Source organism: Carettochelys insculpta, chromosome 31, assembly GCF_033958435.1.
Source record: "Carettochelys insculpta isolate YL-2023 chromosome 31, ASM3395843v1, whole genome shotgun sequence".
Lineage (NCBI taxonomy): Eukaryota > Metazoa > Chordata > Testudines > Carettochelyidae > Carettochelys > Carettochelys insculpta.
The window spans coordinates 9,465,356-9,493,062 of record NC_134167.1 but is presented as its reverse complement, the minus strand read 5'-3'; the positions used below and the strand labels follow the sequence as shown (position 1 = coordinate 9,493,062).

At 54.2% G+C, this 27,707-nt stretch overlaps 1 protein-coding gene and 1 long non-coding RNA gene across 7 annotated transcripts in view; one reads left to right on the top strand and one right to left on the bottom strand.

Moving 5' to 3' along the window:
- Positions 1–290: 290 nt before the first annotated feature.
- On the bottom strand, positions 291–27,707 carry LOC142004399 (uncharacterized). Its single transcript, XR_012642994.1, has 4 exons — positions 27,616–27,707; positions 26,002–26,121; positions 2,093–2,173; positions 291–510 (listed from the first exon to the last, which is right to left on the bottom strand). It is a non-coding gene; the product is annotated as an uncharacterized LOC142004399 (long non-coding RNA).
- ANK1 (ankyrin 1) overlaps positions 9,429–27,707 on the top strand; it is a 104,038-nt gene continuing 85,759 nt past the window's right edge. For all 6 annotated transcript variants that reach the window (XM_074982034.1, XM_074982025.1, XM_074982033.1 and 3 more), the window contains exon 1: positions 9,429–9,468. The gene's annotated coding sequence lies outside the window, so the exon portion shown is untranslated. The remainder of the gene's footprint in view (positions 9,469–27,707) is intronic.

The following is a 27,707-nucleotide window of genomic DNA, read 5'->3' as shown; positions in this document are numbered from 1 at the left end:
ATACTTAGATCTCCCTCTGTGCAGGGCCATGGACTAGATCAATGGCTCCCAACCTGGGAGCCCATGAGGGCATTGCAGGAGGTCTGTGGGGGAAAAAAGGTAGAAGAAAATGATCCTAGGAAATCAGTTTTAAATAAATTGCAATGTTACAATCAGTTTTAAAATTAAATATCTTCCCGTAAGGTTATTAATGGCTGTCCAAAGATCTCTGTTGTGGTTTCCTTTTTAACTTAATGAAGTGCACATCTTGGCTACAGTTGGCTGTGATGAGAGTCCACTAACAGTTTGGAGGGTGTTGGGGGGTCCATATGAATGAAAAGTTGGGAACCCCTGAATTAGATGACCCTGCTGGGGTCCCTTTCAGTCCTGCATTTCTCTGAGTCTGTCGGGGTCCTTTCCTTGCAGAACTTACCCTACAAACTGCTCTCACGTGCTTCAGGGAGAGGAGGATCAGGGAGGCTTTTCAGAACAGCACGCCAGACCCAGAGCTGCCTTGGAGCTGAAACTGGACTGCAAAGACATAAGACTGTAAGTACCCAGCCTCCTAAGCGGCTGGTGCTGCAGTCTGTGCATAAAATGTGTGTTTGCGGATGGGGTTTGATGTCAGCAGGTTTTCTAGCAATCACTTTTGCGTGGACCAAAGCCAACCTCAGACGCCTCTCCTGATCTTCAGGAAGGAGCTGCAGCGCAGCCCTGCAGCTGTGTATTTACTTCCACCCAGGATATCAGGAGTGTGGCTCTGACCGAAACTGAGGGGAAGAATGATCTCAAATCCTATCAGGGAGATAATTATGGAAAGGCTAAAAGAATGGAACCATCTTAATTTAGGATCCCAGCACCGGGGGAGAGCTCCTCACCTAGGTCCTGCGGCTGCAGTAACTGGAGCGTGCAGCTAGCATGAGGCTGGCTAAGCCTGCAGCAGACAAGGTTTGGCTTGTGGCATCTTTTATCTTCAGAGCTTGTCAGAATAAGTAAGGCTAAAAATAACCACTTGAAATTGAGCTCTAGAACGTAAGACTCGCCTGCTCCAATGCAGGGCATGCGAGTGATTTCATTGAATGAGGTAGCTCCCTCCTGGGCAGGGCTAAAAAGACAGCATCCTTCTGGCAAGTTTCAAAATGAATGAACTATTTGCACAGCCCCTAGAACACACAAAGCCCAGTTGCCTCCTCCTCTTCCGGGAGAGGAGTTTTTGTCTGCAGAGACTCGTGCCTGTGCCAGCATAGGTTGGGCCCCTCTCATTTTTGTCTGTTCTGACTGTATCCATTTTTCTGCTTTAAGGGGTGATGTGCTCAGCCTGTCCTGTTATGCTGAAGTTAAACCCATCTGATGCAGCTCTGTACCCAGTGACAGGTACAGATCCCTGCTGCTGTGGTAGGGTCAGAAAGAACTACAGGCTGAACCTCTGTCATTTGGAATTCGCTCATCCAGCAACATTCATGGTCCAGCATGATTTTAGTTAGCCAGATGACCACTTATCCTGCGTGTGGCCAGGTTTCCTGTGGGCCCATAAAGTTTTACAGCTACTAGTCCTGGGTCTTGGCATCCTGGGCTGTTACTTAGCTGTAATTTACCCCAAACTATCTTCTAAGAGCCCATTAAGCAGTGAAATTAGTGGCAATGCTGCTAGACAACATTGACCTGTCGTGGTCTGGCAAATTCTCTCATCCAGCACCAATCAGGTCTCAAGGGTGCTGGACTAGAGAGGTTCAGCCTGTACACGGCGGGGGTGGGGGGGTGGAATTCAGCAAGGGAGAGATTTGGAAGCAGGCCTGTCAGGGAGGCAGGCAGAGAACCACGGGGAGTAGGTTGGGAGGATCTGGGACAGGCGGTGTTACAAACAGAGGCTGTGCTGAGCAGACAGAACAAGACAGGAATGCTACCCCCTCTGAGAATAGTGGTAAAGGGCAGGAAATTTCTGTGGAGCCCCTTAAGGGGTAGAAGGATCAGTTTGGAGTCTTCAGTTGGAATCGTTACTCCAGAAGAGGCCTAAGCAAAAAGGAGACTGGGATGGAGGGCTGGGCCACAGTCGCTGTAGCTAGCGGGAGGTTAGCATGGGGGCACAGAAGTGCTACAGCAGTGAGCTGCTTACCTCAGTGTTGTGATGTCTTTGTCCTAGGCCTGGAACAGAGCAACTGTCGGGGCGAGCCTTTGCTTGGGGCCCCTTGGGCCTCTGCAATATAAATTGTAAAAATAATTGTATGTTGGGGGAAAATGGTAAAAGTTCTATTGTGAATTAGAGTCCCAAATGTTCCTGCAAAATAACAATTTCCTCTTGCCACCCACATGGTGCTATTTTTACATTTTATGTTTGGGCCAAAGACAGAAACATGTTTGTCTCATGTTTCCAAACGCCTCCCACTCCCCCCTGCACTTTAGCTTGGTTTTATCTCTGTTCATAAAGGTGTGATGGGTCTCAGGGTCCCTGGGACAGTGAGACACCCTTACCAGCATGAGGGATTCGTTCTGAGAGTGGACATTCAGCTAACTAAACTCATGCCGTACCACAGATGTTGCTGGACCAGACAGTGCCAGACTAGAGAGGTTCAGCCTGTATTACCTGTCAATCTCGCAGTGATTATCTAGCTTCACAAGTGGTTCATTTTTCGTAGCTAGCCTTACAGGCTATGCTTTGTCCTCTGCCAAGGAGACTGTCACAGCAAGCAGCAAAAATCCATAAACCATTCAGTGGAGAAGTCCTTGCTCCACCCTGCTTTTTATCAGTGTAAATACCATCTGAGTAGCTTTCTCCTGGAAGAGCAGTCACTGGTGCAAGCAGAGTGGAGGCTCGTGATTTTTGAACATTTGTCATTGGCAGTACAGGCTGAACCTCTCTCATCTGGCAACATCTGTAATCCAGCATGATTTTAGTTAGCTGGCCAACCACTTATCCTGGGTGTGGCCAAGTTTCCTGTGGTCCCCCAAAGTTTGTTTACAGCCACCAGGCCTGGCTCTCAGTGTTCTGGGCTGTTGTTTAGCTGTAATTTACCCCTAATCGTCTTCTAAGAGCCCAGTTAGCAGTGGAAGTGTTGTTGATGCTGCTAGACAATACTGCCCTCCTGTGGTTTGGCAAATTCTCCGCACCAGTCAGGTCCCGAGGGTGCTGGACTAGAGAGTGTCAACCTGTGGTGGTGTAAAGGTTCCCCTCTTCCCTCACATACAACAGCCCCTGGGGCCCACTTCTCCCAGACCGGGAGCTGTGAGCACAGAAGACCACCAATTTCAGTTATCCAGGGCTTGGTTTCTGGGTCATTGTATTTCATAACCAGAATGCGGAAATACCCTGGGACACGGTTCCATGCACATAAACCCAGACACTGGAGTCTTGGTGTGAAAATGCAAATGCAGTGTTCCAGAAACACACTCCAAGGACCCAGAAGAGCCATCAGCAGATGCATTGCTGGCTTCTGAGCCCTGGAGAACAGGCCCTTTCTCTCCCTGGTACATTGTGGGACCAGTGAGGCCTCAGGCCGGTTGGACCCTGAGCACTGAGAGGCTGTGTGTGTGTGTGGGGGGGTCCTATTGGTCTCAAAGCGCTGAGGAGGTGCACGCAGGTGCCAGGCCTGTTGACTCCAGAGCTGTGCGGGGATGGCACGTATGTGGGCCCTTGGGACTTGGAGCGCTCTGTGTGCATGCTTGCGTGTGTGCATAGGGTGACCATATTTCCTTGTGACAAATACAAGACACCTGGTGCAATTACTCAGCTTTAAGCGAGTTCAATGGCAATCAAGCAGAACTACGCAGTACACACCTTCAAAATAATATTGACTGAGCACCTATTAAAAATAAAATTATACACACATGCGCACGTACAATTAAGTGGCAAGAGGCTGGAGTGATGCTCAGCCCGGCAGAAGGTTGCCACCCATCAGGACCAGTGAGCAGGTGAGGGAAGGTTTTGTGGGGCGGGGCCCAACTGGGCCAGGCTGCAGGGGCAGGAGGCATGCGCTCAGCCCACTGTGTCATATGCCACCCAAGCACCAGACAACAGCTGTCTCCGTGCATGAGGCCATGCTGGCACCAGAGGCTGTGCACTGCCATTAGCAGGTGCATTCTCTGCCCTCCCCTGGGGCCTCGCTAAGTGCCAGCCCAGACTTGGTGCTGTGGGAGAGTTGACATCTGCTTTGGGGCAGGCTAGGAGCAGGGCTGGTTTGTCACTTTTACACCAGCAGCACCACAAGCCCTGTTGGGCAGCACGCGGCTCTCCTGCCCAGGGAGCTGTGGCTCCAGCCTGCAGGAATCTCCTTTTTCAATCTGCTGGCCAGGCAGCTGGCATCTTTGCCAGCTCAGACCCTTGCGTCTGACCTCACATGTCCCCCTCCATTATTCCAGCAGCTGCTGGCAAGGCTGCCAGTACCTGTTACCTCCCGCTCCCCCACACGCCCCCAGGCTGCTGCTCTCAAACCCCAGGCCAGGTCATGATGTAACAGCTCTACCACCATCATGGTTCTGAGTGCACGGGCTCCTCCACCTGCCCGTTCCACTTCTGCCTCTGTCACCTCCGCAGGTCCCCTGCTCAGCCGTCAGCCCTGGGAGCTGTCGCTGTGCTCCTGTCCCTCATCAGGCAGGCTTCTAGCAGCTCCAGAGAGGCAGCGGGCAGAGATCCCGTACTGCCGCAGGGGCAGATTGCAATCTGGACTCCAGTGTCTCTCTCTCCCTCTCCTCTCCCCTTTTCTGACCTGTTTCTCCCATTTATTTTTACAATCCTTTCAGTATGTTTGCTCCAGCTGGCTGATGAGCCTCACCCTGGGTGTGCGTGGTAGCACCTTATGTGCCCGCGGGTCTGTGGATTGCACTGTCTTAGCCCAGAGTATTTACCTCTCTGGTCGTCCATGTAATTCTTTCCTGATTGCTATTTTGGGTAATGTTGGGTTCTCCTTTGGACAGCGTGACGGAGGCTGAGCATTGAAGGAGAAGTGGCCAGAGGCTTTGGCAGGGAGGCACTGGAATCAGAGCATCAGTGCACGCAAGAATAGAAGCTGTTTCTCCCACTCAGAGCAGGGGTGCTTCCGAGTTGGTCTTGTCTCTAACTGTGGCCCATGCTGTAAGGAGCCCATGTCACTTAGTGGTTTAATCCTGCCCTGAAGTGAGAAGTCTTCATCCGTTCTATAAAACACCCTCTGATGGCCCTGTGGGCAGGGGTGGTCGGTCTGTCTGTAGAATTGCCCAGTTTGGTCTTGAACCTCCAGAGCTCAGGGCCTCCATGATGTTTGTGGCAATGAGTTCCACAGAATCACTGCTGCGTTGAAATTGCTTCCTTTCCCCTATCTGAAACGTGCTCCCTTTGAAACTCAGTATCCAGTGCGTTATCTGTCCCTGTGGCTCATCTCTCATGGGAGGATGAATGAGGCTTTCCCTGTGCCTGTTCTCTGTACCTCAGTCACATCCAGGTGCCGAACAGCCTTGTGCGTCTTAGGCTGGGCTGAGGGGCAGGGTTTGGTATTAGCAACGTGGAGCTGGTGCCTGAGGCCTACGCAGAGCTGCCAATGCAGAGTGTAAAGAGGGAAGGGGTGCTGAGCGAGCAATGCAGGGAGCCCCTCAGGCAGGAGACAGCATAGTGGGGGTGTCATGGAGTGTGGGGGTCACCAGGCCATGCATCCCCCTCCTGCAGTTAGCTACGACTCTTGTTCGGTAGTAGCACAGAAGGTTTATAGCACATACAGAATGGGAAAGGACTGCCTAGGAATGAGTACAGCAGAAAGGGATCTGGGGGTTATAGTGGACCACAAGCTAAATATGAGTCAACAGTGTGATGCTGTTGCAAAAAAAGCAAACACGATTCTAGGATGCATAAACAGGTGTGTTGTGAACAAGACATAAGAAGTCATTCTCCTGCTCTACTCTGCACTGGTTAGGCCTCAGCTGGAGTACTGTGTCCAGTTCTGGGCACCGCAGTTCAGGGAGTATGTGGAGAAATTGGAGAGGGTCCAGAGGAGAGCAACGAGAATGATCAAAGGTCTAGAGAATATGACCTATGAAGAAAGGCTGAAAGAATTGGACTTGTTTAGTTTGGAAAAGAGAAGATCGAGGGGGGACATGATAGCAGTTTTCAGGTATCTAAAAGGGTATCATAAGGCAGAGGGAGGGAACTTGTTCTTCCTTGCCTCTGAGGATAGAACAAGAGGCAATGGACTTAAATTGCAGCAGGGGAGGTTCAGGCTGGACATTAGGAAAAGGTTTCTAACTGTCAGGGTGATCAAACACTGGAACGAATTGCCAAGGGAGGTGGTAGAATCTCCACCACTGGAGATATTTAAGAAGAGGTTAGATAGATGGCTTTCAGGGATGGTCTAGAAAGTGCTTGGTCCTGCCATGAGGGCAGGGGGCTGGACTCAATGGCCTCTCGAGGTCCCTTCCAGTCCTACTCTTCTATGATTCTATGACAGGGACATAGCACAGAACAGACTTATCAGCACAGAAACCAGAAGCCATCAGTACAATCCATTCTGGGGGGAGGGGATGCAGAGGGGTCCCTGAGCCAGGGCCCTGGCCCTCCTTCCTCCCTCTCCAGCCAGAGACACTGTCCCACTCCACAGCCCAGTTCCAATTCAAACCAGCCAGGCCCCTTCTCCCTCCTTTGGCCTGCGAATAAAGGTGTCACCTGGTTGCCTAGTTACAAAGGCCATGGAGTGCCATTATGTACATGTGAGAAGTTATCACCCCGTTACTCCCCTTGCCACCATGCACTGATGCTGTACCCAGGGAAACTGAGGCAGTAATTGTCATGCTGGGAGTGGGAGCATGGTGTGGCATGGTGTGACTGCTGAATGGACAATGGATTAGCGGCCAGGCTGAGGCAGAGCCGGGGCCGGGGGGGAGCTTTCCCATGCAAACAGTTCTGGTGCCCTCGAGATGAGGCACAAGACCAGCTGACCTACACATGTTGAACAGGAAAAGTGTCCAGGACCTGTCTGGTCTCACCAAATGGCTTGCAACAGCACCAGTCTCAGCTCTTCTGCTGCAAAATGCTGTCCCCCCTCACTGAGCCTAGCTTTGCTATGGTCCCTTTCTCCCAGGGGGGCATATGGAGCCTGCAGTGGCTGGCCTGTGCCAGGGGTCCCAAGTTATGGGGCCAGGGCGCTTTGCTGCCCCTTCCTGCCAGGTGAGATGGCTGAGCTTTTCCTCTGCAGCTGCCCTGGGAGCACATCACCAGCACAGAGGAGCCAGCTCTGCAGCTGTTGGGATGTGATGAGTGTGCGTAATGAGGCAGCCCCAGGAGAGGCCATGAGCACGCATGGCCGGCCTGCCACTGCCTCGTTCATCATTTGCTGGTCGTTTGCCAGCTCTGGAGAAACCGAGGACGAGCCCGCCACAGAACCAATCTGGAGTTTCAGGCATCCAACATCAGCAGTTCTGAGCCCAGGCTCGTGCTGAGTCGCCAGAATACTATTTCTGTCCTTGCCCAGTCGCAGCCCCCCAGAGCCCCAACTCACGTGGTCCCCTCCATTGGCACAGAGACCCTACCCCCCTGCACGAATGCCAGCGCCACCTGAACCGACCGACGGGTGGCTTTGTGTGGGGCAATGCCTTGTGAGATTGTACTGGCCACTCTCCAAATTGCTGCTGGGTGGGGAAGCTCAGGGTGGCAGCTGCAATTCAGCCTTGCAGGCAGTATTCCCTGGAAGCTGAGTGCATGGGTGGCTGCCCAGGAGAGGTTCAGAGGTTGCCCCGCTGATTGGCAGAGCGACCACAGCCGGCAGCGTGTGTTGCTCCTGGTGGTGCACATCAGCATGTGCCTTGGTGTGCGTAACAAAATTCATTCCTCCCATGGGCTCCAGAAAGGGTCCAGGCAGCTGCTAGAGGAGCCAGGGAGAGTGCAGCAGAACAGTGCACTGGCTGCTCCAGCTTCATGGTGCAGGCCTGAGGAAAGGCTGCTTCCCACCATGGCAATTTCATTCCTTCTCAATCATTTCCACCACTACTAAGATGGAAGCAGCTGCTGCTAAGGCAGGGACAGCGCCAGCGCGAGCCCGTACGCAGCACTCACTGAGTCTGGGATTAATCAGCTCTGCTTTTGCCTTCTTCTGAAAGCCCCTAAATCATCCACTGCAGCTCCTGGCTCCTGCCGCAGCCACCAGTTCCAGTCCTCGGCAGATGCTCCCCCACTCTGAGTCTCAGCCATGCCTGGGTGGTTTCACTGTACAGAAGGAAGAGTAGCAGTACCACAGCTAGTACAATAACCTGGCAGCCTTCACATGACTCCTTTATGGGTCAGGTCCCCTACGATTACAACACGCTGAAATTTCAGCTTAAAGTGTCTGAATTCATGACATTTACCTTTTTAAAAATTAGATGACTGTGAAATTGACCAGAGTGGACTGTGAATGTAGTAGGGCCTAATTATGATTCAGTCTTTAATTACATGATCATATACAGTTTTCTCTCCCCCGCAGTCCCCCAGCATTTTTGACTCATTCAGTGCATAGAATCAACGCACGAGGGACAGCGTTAAGGTTGCACGGACAACACCGCATCTGGTGTTTCCTAATTTTCAAGTGTTTGACTTTGCAGCCTTAATTGACTTCTATGTTGTATGCAGTGGACATACTGCTTTGTGCTGTTATATAAGGAGCCACTCAATTTAAGTGTGTTTTTTATCTCTGTGAGCACAGCACACATGTCACAAACTGCTCTCTGGTAGCAACAGTCAGATTCCTGTTCATCACAATCTAGAGTGCTCCAAAAGCTCCACTTAACACATACTGTTGTTCCCCACAGGGGAAGAATCAGTTAATTTGCATTAACAGGAGTGCTGTGAGCAAGACCTGAGAAGTAATTCCTCTGTTCTACTCTGCACTAATTAGGCCTCAGCTGGAGTATTATGCCCAGTTCTGGGCACCATTTTTCAAGAAAGATGAGGAGAAATTGGAGAAAGTCCAGAGAAGAGCAACAAGAACGATCAAAGCTCTAGAGAACATGAGCTATGAGGGAAGACTGAAAAAACTGGGCTTGTTTAGTTTAGAGAAGAGAAGATTTAGAAGGGATGTGATAGCGGTTTTCAAGTACCTCAAAGGGTGTTACAAGGAGGAAGGAGAAAAATTGTTCTCTGTGGCCTCTGAGGACAGGACAAGAAGCAATGGACTTAAACTGCAGCAAGGAAGGTTTAGATTAGACTGTCCTAACTGTCAGGGAGGTTAAGCCCTGGAATAAATTGCCTGGGGAGCTTGTGGAATCTCCATCACTGGAGATATTTAAGAGCAGGTCAGATAAAAGTCTGTCAGGGATGGTTTAAGTAGTGGTTGGCTCTCTCAAGATCCCTTCTGGTTCTAATGTTCTATGATTCTTCTTCTAGCGGAGGGCCTAGCTGGACCTGACAGTGAAGAGATATGTGCAGAAGATACAACTCCATGCAGGGAAATCTGAACTGCAAAGACATGAAGCAGCCCACAGACGGTGAGCTGATGCAGTTGGATTCTCAGCCTTACTCTGAAGACTCCAGATTCCCTTCCCACCAGCCTGAGCAGGCCCGTGAGTAACTGTTAGAAACAATCTCTGAGAAATCGCCAGTAACCCAAAGCTACCCAGGGCCACGGTGGAACACGGGGACTCTTTCCCTTCTTGTTGTTTATGCGTAGGGGAGGGAGGGCCTGTTCCCCTCAGGGCACGCCGTGGCTGGAGGCACAGGTGTGCGGGCAGTGCGGCTGTGGATGGTGGTGGGAGGCTTGTGCAATGATGCGGTGGGGGTTGTGTGCAGTGAGCCAGGTACCCGGTTGTGGTATGTGCCTGACTCCCATGGAATTACTCATCGCTGTGTACAACATTGCAGCTGTATTCCTAACCCCAGAAGCTGCCCCGAGTGGTGCATCCCAGGGGTTACACCGGTTCTTTGCTCAGACTGTGGCGAGGCTGGTCTGGAAAACTCCTCCCTGTGTGTCTGTCCCTCAGCTCTTCCCTGGCCCATGGGACAGTGAGCAGAGAGAGGACGAAGTACAAGAACAGGGAGTGAGGAAGTAGTGTTGGTGGGGGTCAGGCGAGGGGGGTGCAGCAGCCAGGAGTGGGGCAGGCAGCCCATGACAGATGGGGAGGTAGTGGGGGAACCAGGTGGGAGTGCCAGGGGGAGCTTTGAGAGGGAGTGCGTCAGAGGGAGCGCGAAAGGGCTGGGGAGCAGAGGTGTCCGGGAGACTCCCTCTGTTGAGAAGTGAATTGGCCTGTAGAAAAGATGGTGAGCAAAGGTGCTCCCAGGCCCTGGGGCAGGTGGCTTTGGAGCGCCGGCTCCCCACATGGAGGGATGCTCACAGTTGCTAGCTCAGCCTGTGAACAGAGGTGGAGCCTGCCCAGGCAGCGTTTTCCTGAGGGTTGCATGGGATTCGCCCTAAGTTCCCCTTTGTGCAGCCCACAGCGGATGTTTATTGCCAAGGGCTGCTGCAGGAGTCGCTGCGGGGCAGGCCCCAGGCCTGCGATGTGCGAGAGCTCGGGCTAGCCAGCGCCAGGGCCTGGTCTGGCTTTGGAAGCTATGAACGGTACAAAGGGGAGACCCATTTGGCCCTCCCCCAGGGATCCCAGCAAGCTCCCTTGTTGCCAGGCCTCAGGCTCTGCTGGGTGGCCCCTGGCAGTCGGGCACTGCAGATTACTCTTCTGAGCCTGGGCAGCTCTCTCCCCTCCACTGGTCGCTCCTCGGGAAGGGAGCCGTGAGCAGAGACAGGTGCTGCTGAGCTGCTCTCTGCTTCGGTGCTTGGCACGTCCCTCGCAGCCTCCTCTGTGTTCCAGGCAGAGATGCTGCCTGGCTGCTAAGCCTGTGCAGCGATTTCCCCACCGCTCTCCTTGAAAAGCACTGGAGTCATAACCTAGCGAGTCAGCGAGCGACGCGGCGGCTGGTGGTGCTGCTGCTGCTGCACGGAGAGGGAGAGATGGGCAAATGTGCCTGCATCAGCAGCACCGCAGTGGGAAAGCCATTGCCTGGCCCTCTGCGTGCTAGTGCTGCCGATGCGCTGCCCCAAGGACCCGAGGAGTCGAGATGAAACCCGCCGGCCTCCTCCTCTCGCTGCCATTCTATTGTCATCGGGCATTAATTGCTGAGAGTTATTGTCCTCCCTGCAGCCAGCTGTCTGCAGCTCTCCCTGTGCTGCAGGGGAGCCGGTGAGGGGGAGAGCGCGCCGCACCAGCTAGGTTTCCTGTCCCACAAGGACTTTGAATGATGTGCCAGCATCGTCCGGCTCTGCTGCAGGGGTGCTCAGAGCCTTGGGAACAGCTGGATTTAGGATTATTAATGCTTTGGAAAGGTGCCCCGGACTTCATCTAGCAACTAGCTGGAGGCACCAGCTGCCCTTTGGGGCTTGCAGTCGGCTCTCCATCTTCCCGTCATTCCTGGGGCTGCTCTCCTTGGGGCTGTCAGCATTCCAGCCAGGGGAGGAGGCTGTCCAGAAGTGGAGGGGTCTGGCCGCAAGGGCCGGTGTGAGCACTGGGGAGGTTTCCAGCGCTGACCCACCATGGCTCAGGCAGCCAAGCAGCTGAAGAAAATCAAAGATATCGAAGCTCAGGCTCTGCAGGAGCAAAAGGAGAAGGAAGAATCCAACCGCAAGCGCAGGAATCGCTCCCGGGACCGGAAGAAGAAGGTGAGTGGGGCTTGGGTGGGCAGCTCCTGGCTTAGCTCCTTGTTGTGTCAATTGGGAGCTGCTGGCCAAGACACAGAGGAACTTTTGAAGGTTGGTATTTGCTACTTGCCTGGAGGCTTCAGGGGTTACACTGGGACTCATTCCAAGTCAAGGCTTTTGTGATCTGCCAAGGACACGTTTGCTCACTAGGGCAGAAACTCTGGCTGGTTGCTTCATGTGGGTGCCTGAAAACGGCCGCGGGTGGGCAGACTAGAGAGAGCGGGCAATGGGCAGCTCTCCCAGGGCAGGCACTGAATGTATAACCTGCTAGTCCCCGGGTGCTGCAACCAGAGAGAAAGCAAAGGGAGCGCTGGTGAAAACGAGCAGGAGGGGGACAGGGGTGTGTATGGCTGGTTCCTTCTCACGCCACCTAAGGGGAGGAGGTGAATCGGGTTCCATCACCTGCTGGCCGCAGGCACGATGGGGCATATGGGCCATAGATCAGTGCCAACGTGTTTCCACCTTGCACGCCCAGCAGCTCCAGAGGTGTCTGGCTGCAGCTTCTCTTCAAAAAGTTGCCTGCCTGAATGGGCTAGATGCCGGCCTCCTGCAGGAGGGGTGGGGAAGGCCTAGGGCAAGCACTCAACTGCCCCTTGAAGTGGTTTAAGTGGGACCCCTTGGGGGCTGCAAGGAGCTCGGGCAGCAGGGCCCTGGCGTGTCTGCACAACCGCAGAGAGCAGGCATGAGGAGAGAGGGGAGGGGCATCCCAGGTGGGGGTCCTGTGTGCTGGGAGGTGGGGGCTCAGGAGTGGCTGGGACCCCTCAAGAGGAACCACAGAGCCTGGTTGCTCCTGCTGCAATGAGAGGGGTGGCCTGGTCTAACCTGCTCTCCGGCTTTTACTCTGTCCACCGCACCACTCAGCTTCAAAGGCCTCCCAGCCCGGCAGCGACATCCCATGCTGTGTGAGCCGCTCAGGGCTGTGCAGCAAGCTGGGACTCCTGGGGTCTGCAGCTGCTGCTGACTCGCTTGTGGCTTGGGGCAAAGGGCTTCCCTTGTGCACCGCCCATTGTCACGGGGCAGGTTTTCGGCCCTGCCTGTGGGGTCAGAAGGGCTGCTCAGGTCAGAGAAAGGCTGGGGCTCCTCGGGTGCCAGATGAGGGCAAAGCACTGCTGTTAGTTGCCTGGGAGAGACGTGAGCTGCCCCTGCTGCAGGGAGAGGCTGTGGGGAGGGGTGAGAGCAGGGTGCTAGGTACGCAAGGCAAGATGTAGGCAGAGGGGCTCTTCTCCAGGCAGGGCTTAAGAATGGGCCGCTCAAGGCCTGGGAAGCAGCAAGCAGGTTCCCTCAGTGAAAGCAGCAGAGCCCTAGTAGCTGAGCGCATGGGAGAGGCTCCAAGGTACCCCTGTGCAGGCAGCAGGTCAAGTTGGGCAGATGGGAGTTGTTTGGCCTGTGGATCTCTGGTTGCAGCTCGGTGCTAGGCCTCTGAATGGTATCCCTCGTCACCTGCAGCAGGGCCCCTTGGAGACCAGGCCGGGTGCCAGGATATTCTCTGTGCAGGACTGAAGACAAGTCTCTGCTGAGGAACGAGAAGCAGCCCTGGGCAGCTGTCTGTGCTGGAAGCACTTCACCCTTGGGAGGCTTTAGAGCAGAGGGGAGGTTTGCCGAAGGAGACTCCTGGGCCTTGTGGCTGGCGGGGGATATCTCTCTGGTTCCAAGTCCTTTTACGTGGTGACTGCTGGGTGCAGATGTGACAAAGTGGGGATTGTATTTTCCTTGTTAGGCTGCATGTGTTTCTAACTGTCCTGTAGTAACTCCAGGAGGGTGCCTCAGTTTCCCTAAGCATGGCATCCATGCACGGTGGTGAGGGAAGTTCTAGGTGTGAAGATTTCTCACACCTGCTTGGTGGCCTGCCATGCCCTTTGTAACCTAGGCAACCAGGTGACACCTTTTTCCTGGGAAAACAGGCCAAAGGCAGGAGGAGGGGCCTGGCTGGTTTGAATTCTAACTGAGCAGTGTGGGAGTGGAGCAGTCTCAGCTGGCTGGAGAGGGTGGAAGGAGGGCCAGGGCCCTGGCTTGGGGACCCCTTCTGTGTCCCTGTGTCCAAGTTGGATCATATTGATGGCTCCTGGTTTCTGTGCTGGCAGGTCTGCTCTACACTGTGTCCCTGTTGCCTGATAACCTTCTGTTCTCCCTGCTGGATGAGAGTCACACTGACTGCAGGAGGGGTGCAGGACCTGGGAACCCCACACTCTGTGACAGCACAGACGGGGGGTCCAAGTCTTGCTTGCAGCAGGGTGCCTCTGGCATGGCGGCAGTGCAGTGTATGTTGCTGGAGGGCTTGAGGGCAGGGCCTTGGTGCATATGAGAATTGGAGCCAGGTGATTGTGATGTACAGGATGTTCCACGGTGTCTGTGCCTTGTAGCAGCAGCGTGAGACAGACAGGTCTGGGTGTCTGTGAAATTGGGCTGGAAGGTCCTGGGGCCATTCTCGGCTTCTGCTTTGTGCTGAGGTTTTCACAGTGTCTGTCTGGGGGGGCTTGGCTTCCAGCGCGTCTCTCTGCACGGCCACCTCGCTATGTTCCTTCGAGCTCACTTTCGCAGCTCTGCCTGCAGAAGAGCTGCTACTTGGTTGTGTTGTGACCACCGCCAGTTCTTGCTGACCTGTGTCTTCCCTGGATGTCCTTGTGCTCACGTGTCTCTCTCTGTATCCCCGTCTTTGATGTTATAAGCTGTTTGGGGGTGGGCACTGCCTTTTTCTGTGTTTGGACAGGGCCTAGCACTGGGGCTTTAGTCTCTGGCTGGGCCCACAGGTGCTATCATGGCACACATGTGAGGTTAGCTGTTGTAACTGAGAGCCAAATTGGGAACAAAAGAACTGCCAAAGTGGAACACGCCAATGGCTTGTCTTATTTCAGTACCTTCCTCTGACAGTGACCAGCCCCTGGTTTTTCAGAGCAAGATGCAGATGTTCTGCTGAGAAGCTCCTTTTGGGGGTTGTGTTAAGCTCTGGCGCCAGGAGAGTTTAAAACCCTTAGACTTTCTTTATCGGATGATAAGAAATTACCTGGTGAATCATTTTAACTCAGGACCTGCCGAGGAAAAGTGGAATAAATTGCCTAGGGAGGTTGTGGGATCTCCCACAAACCTACCCGGTGTGGTTCACTGTCCCACAGAGTGGCACCTAGACCGCTTACACCGAGAGGGCCCTGGCTTTTAGTTCAAACTGTAGAGGCTCCTGCACTAAGTTACAGATGTCCCAGGTTTGAACCTGCCTGTGGGCAGTTACGCTCTGAGAGGGTGATTCCAGCCTGGTGAGTTGGGGTGGAGGTTGGCACCTTCCTGGAAGTCTGAGCCTGGTGCTGGGGAGCTGGGTGTCCAAGCAGCTTGTTCCATCCACGCACGGAGTCGATGGGTTGTTGTGAGGCACATCAAGGTTCAGCCGAAGTGCCAGTGGCTTTTCTGCTGGCTTTGCAGAGGGACAGGTAATGGTGCAGAGAGACTGTGAGGAAGGGAGGATGCCAATTAAATAATACATAGAAATTAATCTCCATTGGAGAAATCCCCAGGCTCTGGATGTCTGGGATTGCTCTCGGTGCTCCTGTCATTGTATCCTAGCTCCAAGTTTCCTATGGTTCCCTGCTTGCAAAACTCCCTGGGAGGGCTGGAATAGCAGGAGAAATGTCTGTCAGAGTCTGGAGGCTGGGCCACGTGCCCATTCTCTCAGGGGTGGTGGGTGACCCCACGGCTTGGAGAGTCAAGAGCCCCCCCAGCCCCACCCTGTCTGCCTGAGGTGCTGCCACCCACTCTAGTCACTGCCCAACCCCACCACAACAATGGGGCCACTGGCCATCAGCCCATGAGGGCACAGTTCCAGAGCTCCAGGGAGCCTGCAGGTGGCACAGCTGTAGCTGTCCCTGGAGCTCTGGAGACTCAGCAAGTGGCATGGCTGCCCGGCTCCCAGCCTCCTTCCCCAGCGTCTGCCACCCACAAGAGGGGGCAGGGTGAGGGAGGCTGGGGTCCTTCGGCAGAGCATGGGCACTTCCAGTGAGGCAGTTTGGGAGAAAGCGTCACCTCCCCGGCCTACAATACCCCCCGCCCAGGCATTCTGTGCGTTTGGACAGCTATTGGCAGAGGGTTAACCGGCAGATGTGTGTTCTCAGCTACTTCCTCGGCTCAGCCAGTGGTTTTCAGGGGTTCCAAGTGCGCCGTGATAGAGGGGAATAGAAAGACCCCTTTCTGTCTTTACCTTTGTGCTGTGCCCAGTGGGGAGTGTGGCCGGGAGAGGTATTCCGCTCCAATTACGAAATAACCACCGGCAGATACGGGACAGCTTGGGTAGATCTCCTGCCTCTGCTAGGATCTGGCGGGAGGCGGCTCAGGTCCCAAAGGCAGCATCCAGTTTAACATCCCCCACATAGCAGACTGGGCTCAGGGTCGCATTTTGAGCTGATTGGTGAGCCTGGGTCTGTACCCTTAGCACTAACAGGCTGTTGTTGAGCATGGCTGGTGGTTGTGGCTCTCTCTTTAAAAGAGGACAAAGGGAATGGGTCCCTCACCTTGGGGGTGCCCAGAAGTGAGGTGGGGCTCAGGAAGCCACTCCAGGTTTCATGCTTTGGGGGGGGCCCTGCAGTGGCCATCTCAGCTGTCCTATGGATGGCTCCCAGGGCAGCTTGGGGGTTACTTGATGTGGGCCAGCAGCAAGGTCATCCCCCCATCCTGTACTCACTACGGCAGCAGGAGCTGGAGCATCCCAGCTGCCTGCTCCTGGCCCACTGCACTCGGCTTCTCAGCAGCAACAGGGAGCACAGTGCCCCGGCCCAGCCACTACTGCCAGGGTGCTCTGGCTCCCACCACCCCAGACAATGTCAGAGGGGGACGATCTCAGCTGCTTCCCCAGGCCAGGTCCCCGTAACCCTCCAGCTCACGTTCTTGGGGAGGACAGAGCTGTGTCAGGGATGCAGCAGAGGGGTTGCCCGAGGCCCTGAGCCCCCCATGGATGGCCCTGAATATGCATGCCTGTGAACGATGTGTTCAAACACATGATGGGGTGCTGGAGAGTCAGCAGCATCTGCACCACATGCCGAAAGCTAAATAGTTCTGGGTTTCTTGTCTGAGCTGCCTTCTTAAAATATCCTATGAGTATCTTCAGCACGCTGTTTACCTTGTTAAAAGTTGCTGCTGCCGCCAGAGTCCTATATGGAACCGGGAGCTCAATTCAAAGAGCACCATGAAGCAGCTTTTTCTGAAAATAGCAAGTAATTGGGCTGCAGGGCCTGTAAGCTCCTTGGGGCAGGGACCTCCCTTTTTTACCACGAGGCACCTGGTGCCCTTCCGAGTGTTATAAAATAAATAATACTTGTAGCACTTCGGAGTCAGGGCAGCGCCACTGATAACATGCAGAAAACCCCCAATGCAGTACTCCGAGAAATGCAGAAAAACAGAACTTCCCAGCAAATCTTCACCAATATTGAAATGCTCTCCGTGATTTGCAGTTGGGAGGTGACCATAAAATACCTTCTCTATTCAGACTGAACTTTTCGCCATCTGAAGCTGACATGTCACCACATTTATACTCTGTGCTATGTTAGCGAATGTCATTGTCTTCTTTCTTTAAACCCTTGTACTCTGCGTGGAGCATAGGTCATCTACAAGTCTCCTCCACTTCACCCTGTCTTGGGACAAAACTTCGTGCTGACCCCAGGAGTACCCCAGTTGTCGTTCTTCAATTTTCGTAGGTCTTCTCCAGATTGTAATGCTGCAAAAGTGTTTCCGAGGTGTCTTTTGGCTCAATAACCACAGAAAGGGTAGCTAGAAAAAGTAGTGACACCAGCAGACCATTGTGGTGTAAATGTCTAAGTACAGTGTAGAAGTTTGAGTGTTTTAATATCACTATATAAGGTATCCCCGTTGACTCCCAGGTCCTTCTCCTAACCAGTGTTGCTTGTGAGCTGAGCGCTTGGATGGCTACCCAGCAAAGATTCAAATGCTGCCCAGCTGATAAGCAGAGTGCCCACAGCTGGCAGCATGTTTCTCCTGGGGTGCACATCTGCATATGCCTCTGGGCACATTACTCCTGACCCTCTTTTTACAAGTCAAGGAACACTAAGTGTTCCACGAGGTGACAGAGGTCAAGCAGAGGGAGCCCCGTGGATTCTAAAATCTCTCAGAATGTGGAACTGTGGCTTCAACTTTAGACTCAATTTCTTTTCTAAAAGTCATGGAAAAAAGATTAGGTGAGGCTGGTTAGCCATGTTAGCAGCCTGTGTAGTGCAGTCACTCTTATATCATATCCTGCATGCGCTGCCTGGACAATTGGAAGATCGGGCCAAAGAAATCTGCTGAGGTTCAACAAGGACAAGTCCAGAGTCCTGCACTTGGGACAGAAGAATCCCAAGCACAGCTACAGGCTGGGGACTCACTGGCTAAGCAGCAAGTCTTCAGTAAAGGACCTGGGGATTATAGTGAATGAGAAGCTGGATGTGAGTCAACAGTGTGCGGGCTAGTGGCTGCATTAGTAGCTCTGCCAGCAGATTGAGGGAAGAGATTATTCCCCTTTGTTCAGTACTGGTGAGGCCACATCTGGAGTACTGCCTCCAATTCTCGGCTCCCCTTACAGAAAGGATGTGGGCGCAGTGGAGAGGGTCCAGTGGAGGGCAACAGAAATGATGAGGGGGCTGCAGTATGTGACTTAAGAAGAGAGTCTGAGGGATCTGGGCTTACTTAGTTGACAGAAGAGTGAAAGGGGATTTAACAGCAGCCTTCAGTTTCCTGAAGGGGGCTTCCAAAGAGGCTGCTCTCAGTAGTGGTAGGTGATAGAACAAGGAGCAAAACTTTCAAGTTGCAGTGGGTTGGGGGGGGCATGTCTAAGTTGGCTATTAGGAAAAACTATTTCACCAGGAGAGTGGTGAAGCACTGGACCATGTTACCTAGAGAGGTGGTGGAATCTCCATCCTTAAAGGTCTTTAGGTCCTGGCTGGGACGATTGAGTTGGGATGGGTCCTGCTTTGAGCAGGGGGTTGGACAGGATTACCTCCTGAGAGCTCTTCCAGCCCTAGGCTTCTGTGATCGGGGAATAAAATAATCTTCTGAGTCAGGGTTCTAGAAAGGGATTTTGTAATTTCCTTCTTACCCAAACCCAGATGTCACCGCCTGCTCCTCTGGGAGGCTTTCTGCCCCATCCTTCTGTTCCCACCAGAGAGAGGGTTAAAAAACTGAGGTCACTAAGTGGGCTGCTCTTTAGAGGCACTTCAGTGATATCTGGGCTGCACTTTGCTCCCCTTGGCTTAGTTTCTGTTTACGATCTTGTATGGAGAGGTCCCTCAGCCCTATTGCTCCAGTGTTTGTCCCCAGCTAGTGAGGAGTCAATAGTAGCACACACAAGCCCGTCTTGAGATCTGAGACTCTCCCCTCTGTTTTGAAACAAGCAGCTCCTAGGGATGGCTGGCAAGGGGAAAGACTCAGGTGCTAGCTATGCTATGCCACCCTTACAGTATGAAGGGCGGCCGTGTGGGCCAGTGGTTAGGACATTGACTTGGATTCTGTTCCTTTGTTGGCTTGCTGTGTGACCTTTGGGCTAGGGAGTCGCTTCTTTCATTGCCTCTGTTTCTCCTCCCGTTCTTCATCTTACGGACTTAGATGGTAAATGCCTCTGTGCAGAGAGCGCCTGTGGCTGTGGCCATTCATCTGTACAATCCCCAGCACGACAGGGCCTCAGCCCAACTGCAGATACAGAGGCACTGATGGCACAAAATTCTCCTGCAGGCCTGCATTGACCTTTCTGCTTCCCGGAGGCAAGCTGTGCAGCCTGGGGGCCTGCAACCCAATCCTCAGCACACGGTTGGTGTCACGTCCTCCATGCAGGATCAGCAATAACAGCTTGGAGAGCTGCCTGGTGCAGTTACCACAGCCCATAAGGGGGGCTGAGAGCAGGGTTCCTCTCATTTTTTCCTGCCATGGGTGGAATAAATTTTGTTACACGCACCGAGGTATGTACAGGTGCGCACCACCAGTAGAAACACAAGCTGCAAACTGTAGATGTGGCAGGTGCTCTACTAATCAGCTGGGTGGCATCTGAATCTCTCCTGGGCGGCCACTTGAGTGCTCAGCTTACAGGAGACACTGGCCCAGAGGTTGTCAGCTGGGCTCTGAAATCGACAGTCTGTTCCATGGGGCAGGAGAAGCCTCTTGCCCAAGCAAGGATGTGGCTGTGGGAAGGGCCAGAAGGGAGCCCAGTGTTGGACGGAGGAAGTGAAAGGGGCAGAGGGGAAAGAGATGGGGATTGAGAGTTTACTTCCCTTAAAGCCCCCACGTCAAACTGTGAGTGCAGAGGTATGTGAGAGGTAAGTAGGCACAAGGCTGGGGTGTATGTGGCAGCTCCGAGTCCCAGGGGAGCAGGAATGTGCTGGTTCCTTGTGTGCATAAGAGGCCGGATGGGACAGGAGGCACTTTCCTCTCAGGCCATGGCCCAGCGGTAACAGAAGCTGGACCTCGCCTCCCCAACAGGAGCGTTGGAGAGTGCATGAGCTGCTGGACGTGAAGCTGGTGGCTGGAGGTGTGCCAATAAAATGACATCAGACCTGCTCTGCTGAGTGCCTGGATTGATGTCTCCCAGGGGTAGCGAATAGGCTGCAGGCTCCAGCGTGTGCAGGGGCTGAGAGGGCCGGGGAGGAAATGGCTGCAGTTGGCAAAGCTGCTAGAATGGCTGAACCGGGGCTGCGGCCTGCTCCCCTGCTGGGCCTTGGACAGCTGGCGTGCCCCTCAGCACGTGTCCAGCCTAGCACAGAACCCGGTCTGGGTCCTGGTAGACCCTGCTGCGGAGGAGAACTTATGGACAGGCGCCTAGTGCCAATGCCACACTTGCATGGGGCTGTTCTGGTGGCCTTGTCGGCTTTCCCTGCTGTCTTTCAGAGAGTGCAGCTGCTTCGCTTCCTGCTCCTGCCATGGGCACCAGGGTGGAGATCTGCAGAGCCCCCATCAGTTAAGCTCCTCCCGGCGGTGGCCTTGGCCTGGCACCGAAGAGACACCGGCTAATGCCGCAGATGGTGCGGCAGGTGAGGTCAGCAGAGGCCTCTCTGAGCTGATAACACAGCAGTGTCAGTGCCAGGGCACTGGGATTCCTGCCAGCGACCACCATTCAGGAGCACTCCCCGGTGTCTGGGACCCCGCCTTGTTGGTGCTGGCTGCTCCCACGGCAGGAACCCCTTTCCTCCGGAGATGGAGACAGAAGCTGCCAAGCCCCCTGGGTAACCAAGAGCAGCCCTTCCGCTAGGTCTCCTGCTGCCGTTGGTGTGGCGCACCTGCAGCTGAGCAACCACATAGCAGGGAGCGAATGCCCTCGGTGCCCCACAGTGGATGATGACTGAGCCACATCCGCTCCTCCTCCCCCGGGGCTGAGCTTGCTTGGCTCCCGCTCGCCTGGGTTTGGTTTGCGCCATGTGCCCTGCTTCCAGGACTGTCACTGAAAACAAACCCACAGCTCTCGCGGCGCCCTGCCAGCAGCAGAATGCTCACCCTGCCGCAGGGAACAGCCTGCAGCGCACACACGCCTGGACCCGTTTGGGCCATGTCGCAACCGTGCACTGCCACAGGCAGGGCAAAGGCTTTTGTGCTTCCTGGGCACAGGCTGCTCCTAGTGGGAGCTCTACAGAGCCCTGAGCATGGGTCTCAGCCCGGGGCAGAGGAGGGATCATGTGTAAGCTTGAATAGACTCCGGATTGTGTTAGGAAACCCCTAATCACTTCTGGCTGACCGAGATGTGAGCACCAGCCCCACAGCACAATCTGCTGCTAGCCCCACATGGTCCCTGGACTTGGGGGGCGCATGGCTGCAGGTAGCTGCCACCATGGTTTCAACCACGGGCGTGTTGGTGAACGGGTATGAGCAGTAATGTGTGTGTGTGTGCGCGGCAGCAGGAGCAGCTTGCTGCTGTGCTGTTCGACAGCATAGCTCAGGGTGACCCAGGCTGGTAGCAAGCAAGAAGGTTGCGCCCTTATGTCTCACACATGCACAGTCTGCCATCAGGCTGGGCTGGGGCGTGAAGGGGTTCAGTGTTTGGAGACACTATCCAGAGAAAGGTGAGCCTCAGGGCACGAGGCGGTTACCTTCCCCTGCAGGCTGCAGCTATGACAGCTCCCTGCCTCACCTCGCCAGCTGGTCTCTGGCTCTCTTGGGCGTGCAGGACTTGCCAGAGGATCCTCCTTTGGACTCACCTGCAACTAAACTCTGTCCCATTTCCCTTGCTGCTCTTCATAGGCCTCCTCTGGCCGTTTCCATGAGGCCACGCTGGTTCTAATGGCAGCCTCTGTGCTCGCAGGCATGGTGCATTATATCCAGCTGCTGCGTGAAGTGCGCGTGGCCCATAACGGCACGGCGGTGATGTATGCAGGCCAAAGGAGTGGAGCAGAGACGACCACCCTCGGGCCTCCTCGGCTGCCATTTCGGTTCAGGAGGCTTGTAGGCATTCAGGACACATGTACAGTGCTGTGCCAATTGTGCTGCTGTCATAGAGGGTGGGGTCCCCAGGCCCTGCACCCCGTCCGCAGGCAGATGTGACGCTCACTCGGCAGGGAGAACAGAAGGTTATCAGGCAACAGGGACACGGTGTAGAACAGACTTGTCAGCACAGAAACCAGGAGCCATCGGTATCATCTGTCTTGGGGAGAGGAGCCTTGGCCCCCCTTCCTCCCTCTGCAGCCAGACGAGACTGCACTCTGCCCCACCAGCTCAGTCCAGCCAGACGTCTCCTCTGCCTTTGCCCTGTTTCCTGGGGAAGAAAGGTGTCACCTGGTTGCCTCGGTTGGAGGGCCATTGAATACGTCTGAGAAGTACTCACACTGAAACTCCCCTCACCACTACGCACTGATGCTGTGCCGAGGGAAACTGAGGCACTGCAGGGGAATAAAACCTCACACGCACACCCCACTTCGTCACAGCTGTGCCTGGGATTCTGGCCTCTTTCAGAGCCTCTGTGTGTTCAGCAGATTAACACAGTTTCTGGACAATCACGTAGCTGCAAAAACCTCCCAGCTGTTTGCCTGCTTCCGGCTCCATTCTTTCCCTGTGGAGGAGCCTGGGATGTGCCTATTCTGCCCATCACCTCTTTGCCTAGGGAAATGACCTGTACAAGGGACTGTCTCTCTCCAGAGCTTGGTCACTTTCCTAGTAACCAGTTGTCTGCCAATGCACGGATCTGCTCCAAGTGGAGAGCAGCTTGCGCGGTGCCTGTCTCTGCAGGCATCTGAGAGCAGGGAAGGACTACCAGCCCGCTCCTTTGTCCTTTCCTGACATTGCCGTCAGCAGGGAGCTGGTATGCATGGGACAGAGTGGGGTGCTGGGGAGGAGTGAGGGACCCGGGGGTGTAAACCAGGTCCTTGCATTGGCCCCCCACCCTGCAGGATGTACCCAGTCATGGGGAGGAGGGGGCGCAGCCAGGGGCAGTGGTGTCAAGCTGCATTGCTACTCTGCAGGCTGTTAAATTATTCAGGTAATAATGGACTCCGGTCTGCGCCTGCTGAGCCTGCCAGAGATGAGGGGATTGGATGGTGCTGGGGAGACTGTCTAAAACCTTGCTGAGTTTGGGAATGCAATTGCAGAGTAACTCCTGCTCCCCATACACATCCCAGCCAGGTGCTGGCCCCCAGTCTGCACTCTGCTCAGCATGGGCAGGGGCCCAGCCCCACGGCCAGACTCTGGGGTCTCGTGCTGCAAGGGGGCCAGCAGGGAAGGCTGCAGGTGCAGGGCTCTGTGTTTGCTGGCTGTTGGTCGCTGCTGCTTCTGCGAGGCATGGCAGCCGGAGTTCCGGCTCCGAGGAAGCAGCCCCAGATGCTAAAATTAGAAGTTTCCTTTGAATTATGCTAATTTGGTTGAATTGCCTAAGTATGTCAAGGTTCTTCAGAAACCGACCCACTCTGGCAGCCCAGTGCCCCACAGAGAGCTTGGCGCAGGAGTGGGACAGTTATTACACAGGCTGCTGGGCTTGCTACCCCACTTACATCAGGCACGTACCCTTGCTGGCTGCTCCTGACAAGACCCTGCTGCCCTGGGTCAGAGCACTGTGTGGGGACAGAGCTGCAGCCCTTCATGCCAGCCAGGGGTCTCTGGCATGCTGGGGGCTGGGGTGAGTCCAAGGAGCCCCTTTCCGGCACGGTGCTGCTGGGCACAGTGAAACCCTAACCCCACTTCCGCTCGGAAGCTGGGGAGGGGGGTTTGCTGAGTAGCCGACACATGCAGGAAAGTCCCATCCATCTCGGCGTGTGCTGTGCAGAGCTAGGGGGAGTAGGGAAACAGCCTTTTTGACTCAGGGCCTCTCCAAACAGCCCCATTGCTGGGATTGTCAGGGAAACACAATCACAAACAGACCCGAGAGCCTGGGGCGGTGGAGGGAAAGATCATGGCAGTAGGGGAGCCTTTCCACAACAGCCAAAGCTTCTAGATTTACACAGCGAAATGGGGGGGAAAGAGACCGTGCGTGTGAGCGTCCGTGCATGTCTTCAGGCCATTGGAACGGTTCCCTTGTCAGCAGAAAGGTACTGCAGCCAGGCACCACACAGGACGGCAGGTTCCTGCCCTTTGCTGCAGTGTAGCGACCAGCCTCGCACACGTGTGGGGAGACCATGTGCGCCGTGAAATGCAGCACGCAGAAGCCTCCTGTGCCTGCGTATTGCTATGCATGGGCTGCGTCAGGCTGCCTGCTGCTCTGCAGTTGTTGCAATGTAAAAATCATCAGCTGAAATAATCTTGGGCCTCGACAGTGCTTCTCATCCAGAAAAATGGGACCCTAAGGGTTTTCTTTTTTTCTGATCATTTGTGCGTCCGGGAATCATTTTCTCTCTTTCATGCACCCACATCTGGGGTGGAACACAATGCATCTTTCTCGGCACTAGCAGATTAAAACATGAAAAGAAAATAGATCATCCTCCCCAGGCATCTTGAGCGATGTGTGCTGGGTGGCAGTGCAGCTCCCCTCGGCTGTGCACGTCTTTCATTAAGGGTCTAGACAGCAGTGGGGTTTGTGATGAGTATCTCTGAGTTCTTATGCCCATTTGTCCTGTGGTATCTGAAAATGCCGGGGTATTGGAGATGTCTGGAGCCCTCAGGCCCTTCTATGGGATGCTGCAGGAGGCATGGCCAGCTCTCTGGGTGCTTCACTAGGGTGGGGTTCCCTTGGCCTTCTCCCTCCAGGGAAGCTGTGTAACATGCAGGCCCTGTGGTACTCTGCAGATTGGCCGATGCCGTCTGTCACCCCACAAGGTCTCCTGACATGCCAGCCTAGAAGAGGCTGAGCAGGAGGGCTGTGCTGGTAGCACTGCATGCTCCAGCAGTGGAGGATCATAGTCTGCATGCACGGGTATTGCCATTTCAGACGAGCACCCTGCAGTGCACAGTCCTTTGTCGGCAGTGCTGCAGTCTGTCCAGCAATTGCCTCGAGCCAGTGTGCTGCGATGGTGGGGACCCAGGATTCCCTCTTTTATTTTCCATCCCTGGGTGGAATAAATGTTATCTGCACCGAGGCGCATGCGGATGCGCACCACCAGTAGAAACGCAGATGACCAGCTGTGGGTGCTCTGCTAATCAGCTGGGTGGCACCTGGTTCGGGGCAAGCGCTCAGCTTGCAGCAAATACTGGTGTGGGGGGGCTGGTGGTTCTTGAGGCACACTGGGGTCCTTTCCTTGCTAGTGTGTAGCTCTGAGTCCTGGTGTTTCCTGGTAGGATGGGGCCCATGGATTCGTTGTGCTAACACCACAGCTGCTGAATAGTTTTTAAAGCACGTTAGTCGCCTGGGAGGAAATGATGGCTCCATCTGACCAGGCATGTAAAAGTCTAGCGAGGCCCTGTAAGCATGGACGTGTTACCTCTTTCCGAGTTAAGCCTCGGCCATGCAACGGGGCAAGCAGTTGATTGCTCACTGGCATGCCCTGTCCTTGTTGGTGTTTGCATAGAAGTACATTCTTGGGAGCTGCTATAGTCAGATGTAAAATGCTACTGACTCAGCTTGCCAGGCTGTCTGGAGTGGCTCACTCATGCAGGTGTCAACCTCAGAGTGGGCACACCATTTCAAACCAGGGCACTCCCCTGCCCCCCGCCCCACTGGCAGTCATTCTTTAGTTAGATTTCACCAGCCAAGTGTGAACTCCTTATGCACCGTAGCAGCCTTATCACGGAGTCACAGACAGGCACTTTGGACACTCCAGTCTGCCTTTCATCCAGGTGAGCTTTGTGATAGATGATCCCTCCCTTACACCAGAAGTGGGCAAAATCAGGCCTGCAAGCCAGATCTGGCTCACCACACATTTCTCTCCAGCCCGCCCTGCTGATTAGCAGAGTGTGCGTATTTACATGTGTGCAGCTAACCCACCTCCCACCTTGTTCTGTCTGTAGACGAGCTGCTCCTAGGATTCTCCTGTTAGCTGTGCAGTAGGAAGTGGTGGAGGAGAAAGGGCAGTGCTGAAGTCAGGGTGTTCCCCTGCCCCCGTACCTATCTCTGCAGAGGGAGACGCACAGCGGAGCTGCTCCAGTCTGAAGCATGGATGATAAGGGACGCACTCAGAGGTGCAGAGCAGTGGAGTGAGGAGACAGCAGAGCAGGACAGATTTCCCTTAAAGAGATGGAGGGGGAGCTTCGCTCAGAAACTTACCCAGCAGCAGCCAGCACCGATACACTGTCACTGTCACATATACCCTGTCTGTGCCCCACACACACGGTCACTGACACACACACCCGGCAGCACACGCCCAATGTGTGTCAGAAGGTCTGTCTCTCACACACACTGCTTCTCTTTCACACTCTCACATTCTCCTTGTCTCTCTCTCTGTAGCCCCCAGCCCCACCCCTTCTGCCCAAGGCCCCGCCCCTTCCAGGGGGATCCAGAGTTGGCCTGTGACCAGTAACAAAATTCAAGGGATGGCCCCTCAGTGAAAATTATTGCCCACCCCTGCCTTACACCAAAAACTCACAGGTAACTTATTCAGGTTACCCCCAGTCCAAGAGGACCAGTCAATTTCCCCACATCAATTGCACTTCAGGTCATACACCAAAGACAATGTTTATAGCCAATCACGCAATTAACTAAAGCTTTACTAAGAAAAGGAAGCAGTTATTTACCAGATTAAAGCTGGTGAACGAACAGACACCAAAGAGTGACAGTTTGAGGTTCCAAAAGGCAACAGAAGCTGCTGTTGTGAGCAAGCTCTTTACATCCTCAGGGCTGGGGATCCCATGCTTATGCTTAGAAATATTTCTGTCTCCAAATTGCAAGCAGCGTTGCAATGAGAATTGCCTCTTGGCAGGGATTTTTGTTCCCTTCCCGCAGAGTGCAAGCTGTGATGGGATGAGTGTTTGTATGTGTCCCCGCCTCTTCGGAGGCATGGGGAAAATGATCAGCAAAGTCTTTGGAGACTAATGTTCTGCAGTGGTTCATCTGGAGTCTTACAGGCCTCCTCGCATTAGGCAGGAAGTGACACTTCTTGTGGGAAACAAGGCTCTCACACTTGGCAGTGCTTCTCTCCTGACTGTGGGGATTGCCAGTTTCATAGCAAACACTTGAATCTTTACAGAGCAAACACTTGAACATTACCTTCGAATAAAACAAAAGAGCAGTCCAGTAGCACTTTAAAGACTAACAAAATAATTTATTAGGTGATGAGCTTTCGTGGGACAGACCCACTTCTGCAGACCAAGTGGTCTGAAGAAGTGGGTCTGTCCCATGGTAGCTCACCTAATAAATTATTTTGTTAGTCTTTAAAGTGCTACTGGACTGCTCTTTTGTTTTGATAGTATGTAGACTAGCACAGCTTTCTCTCTGTTACTATTACCTTAGAATGTGGGGCTCAGCGACTAGGAGTGTGCTTAAAGCCTGCAGCAGTGAAGTCCAAACAACAAACACCTTTCTGAGTCTGATACCTAGTTTAACAATACTAATACACGGACTGGCTTCCCACTGTGCATGTGTCAGTGTTCAAGGGAGCCAAGGGGCCTTGCACTGCCAGCCTCACACAGCTGCTTAAAATGCAGAGCCCTGAACACGCATTGGTTCCCCTTTGGTTCTGCTGCCTTTTAGAGCTGCTGAGATGTCTGACTTTAATACGCTTACCTGCTGTTCCTTCAGTCCTGGAAGATGGAATGAGCGAGTTCCTCACATGCCCCCACCACCGTCATGGTGCTGTTAACACAGCAGCATGATGG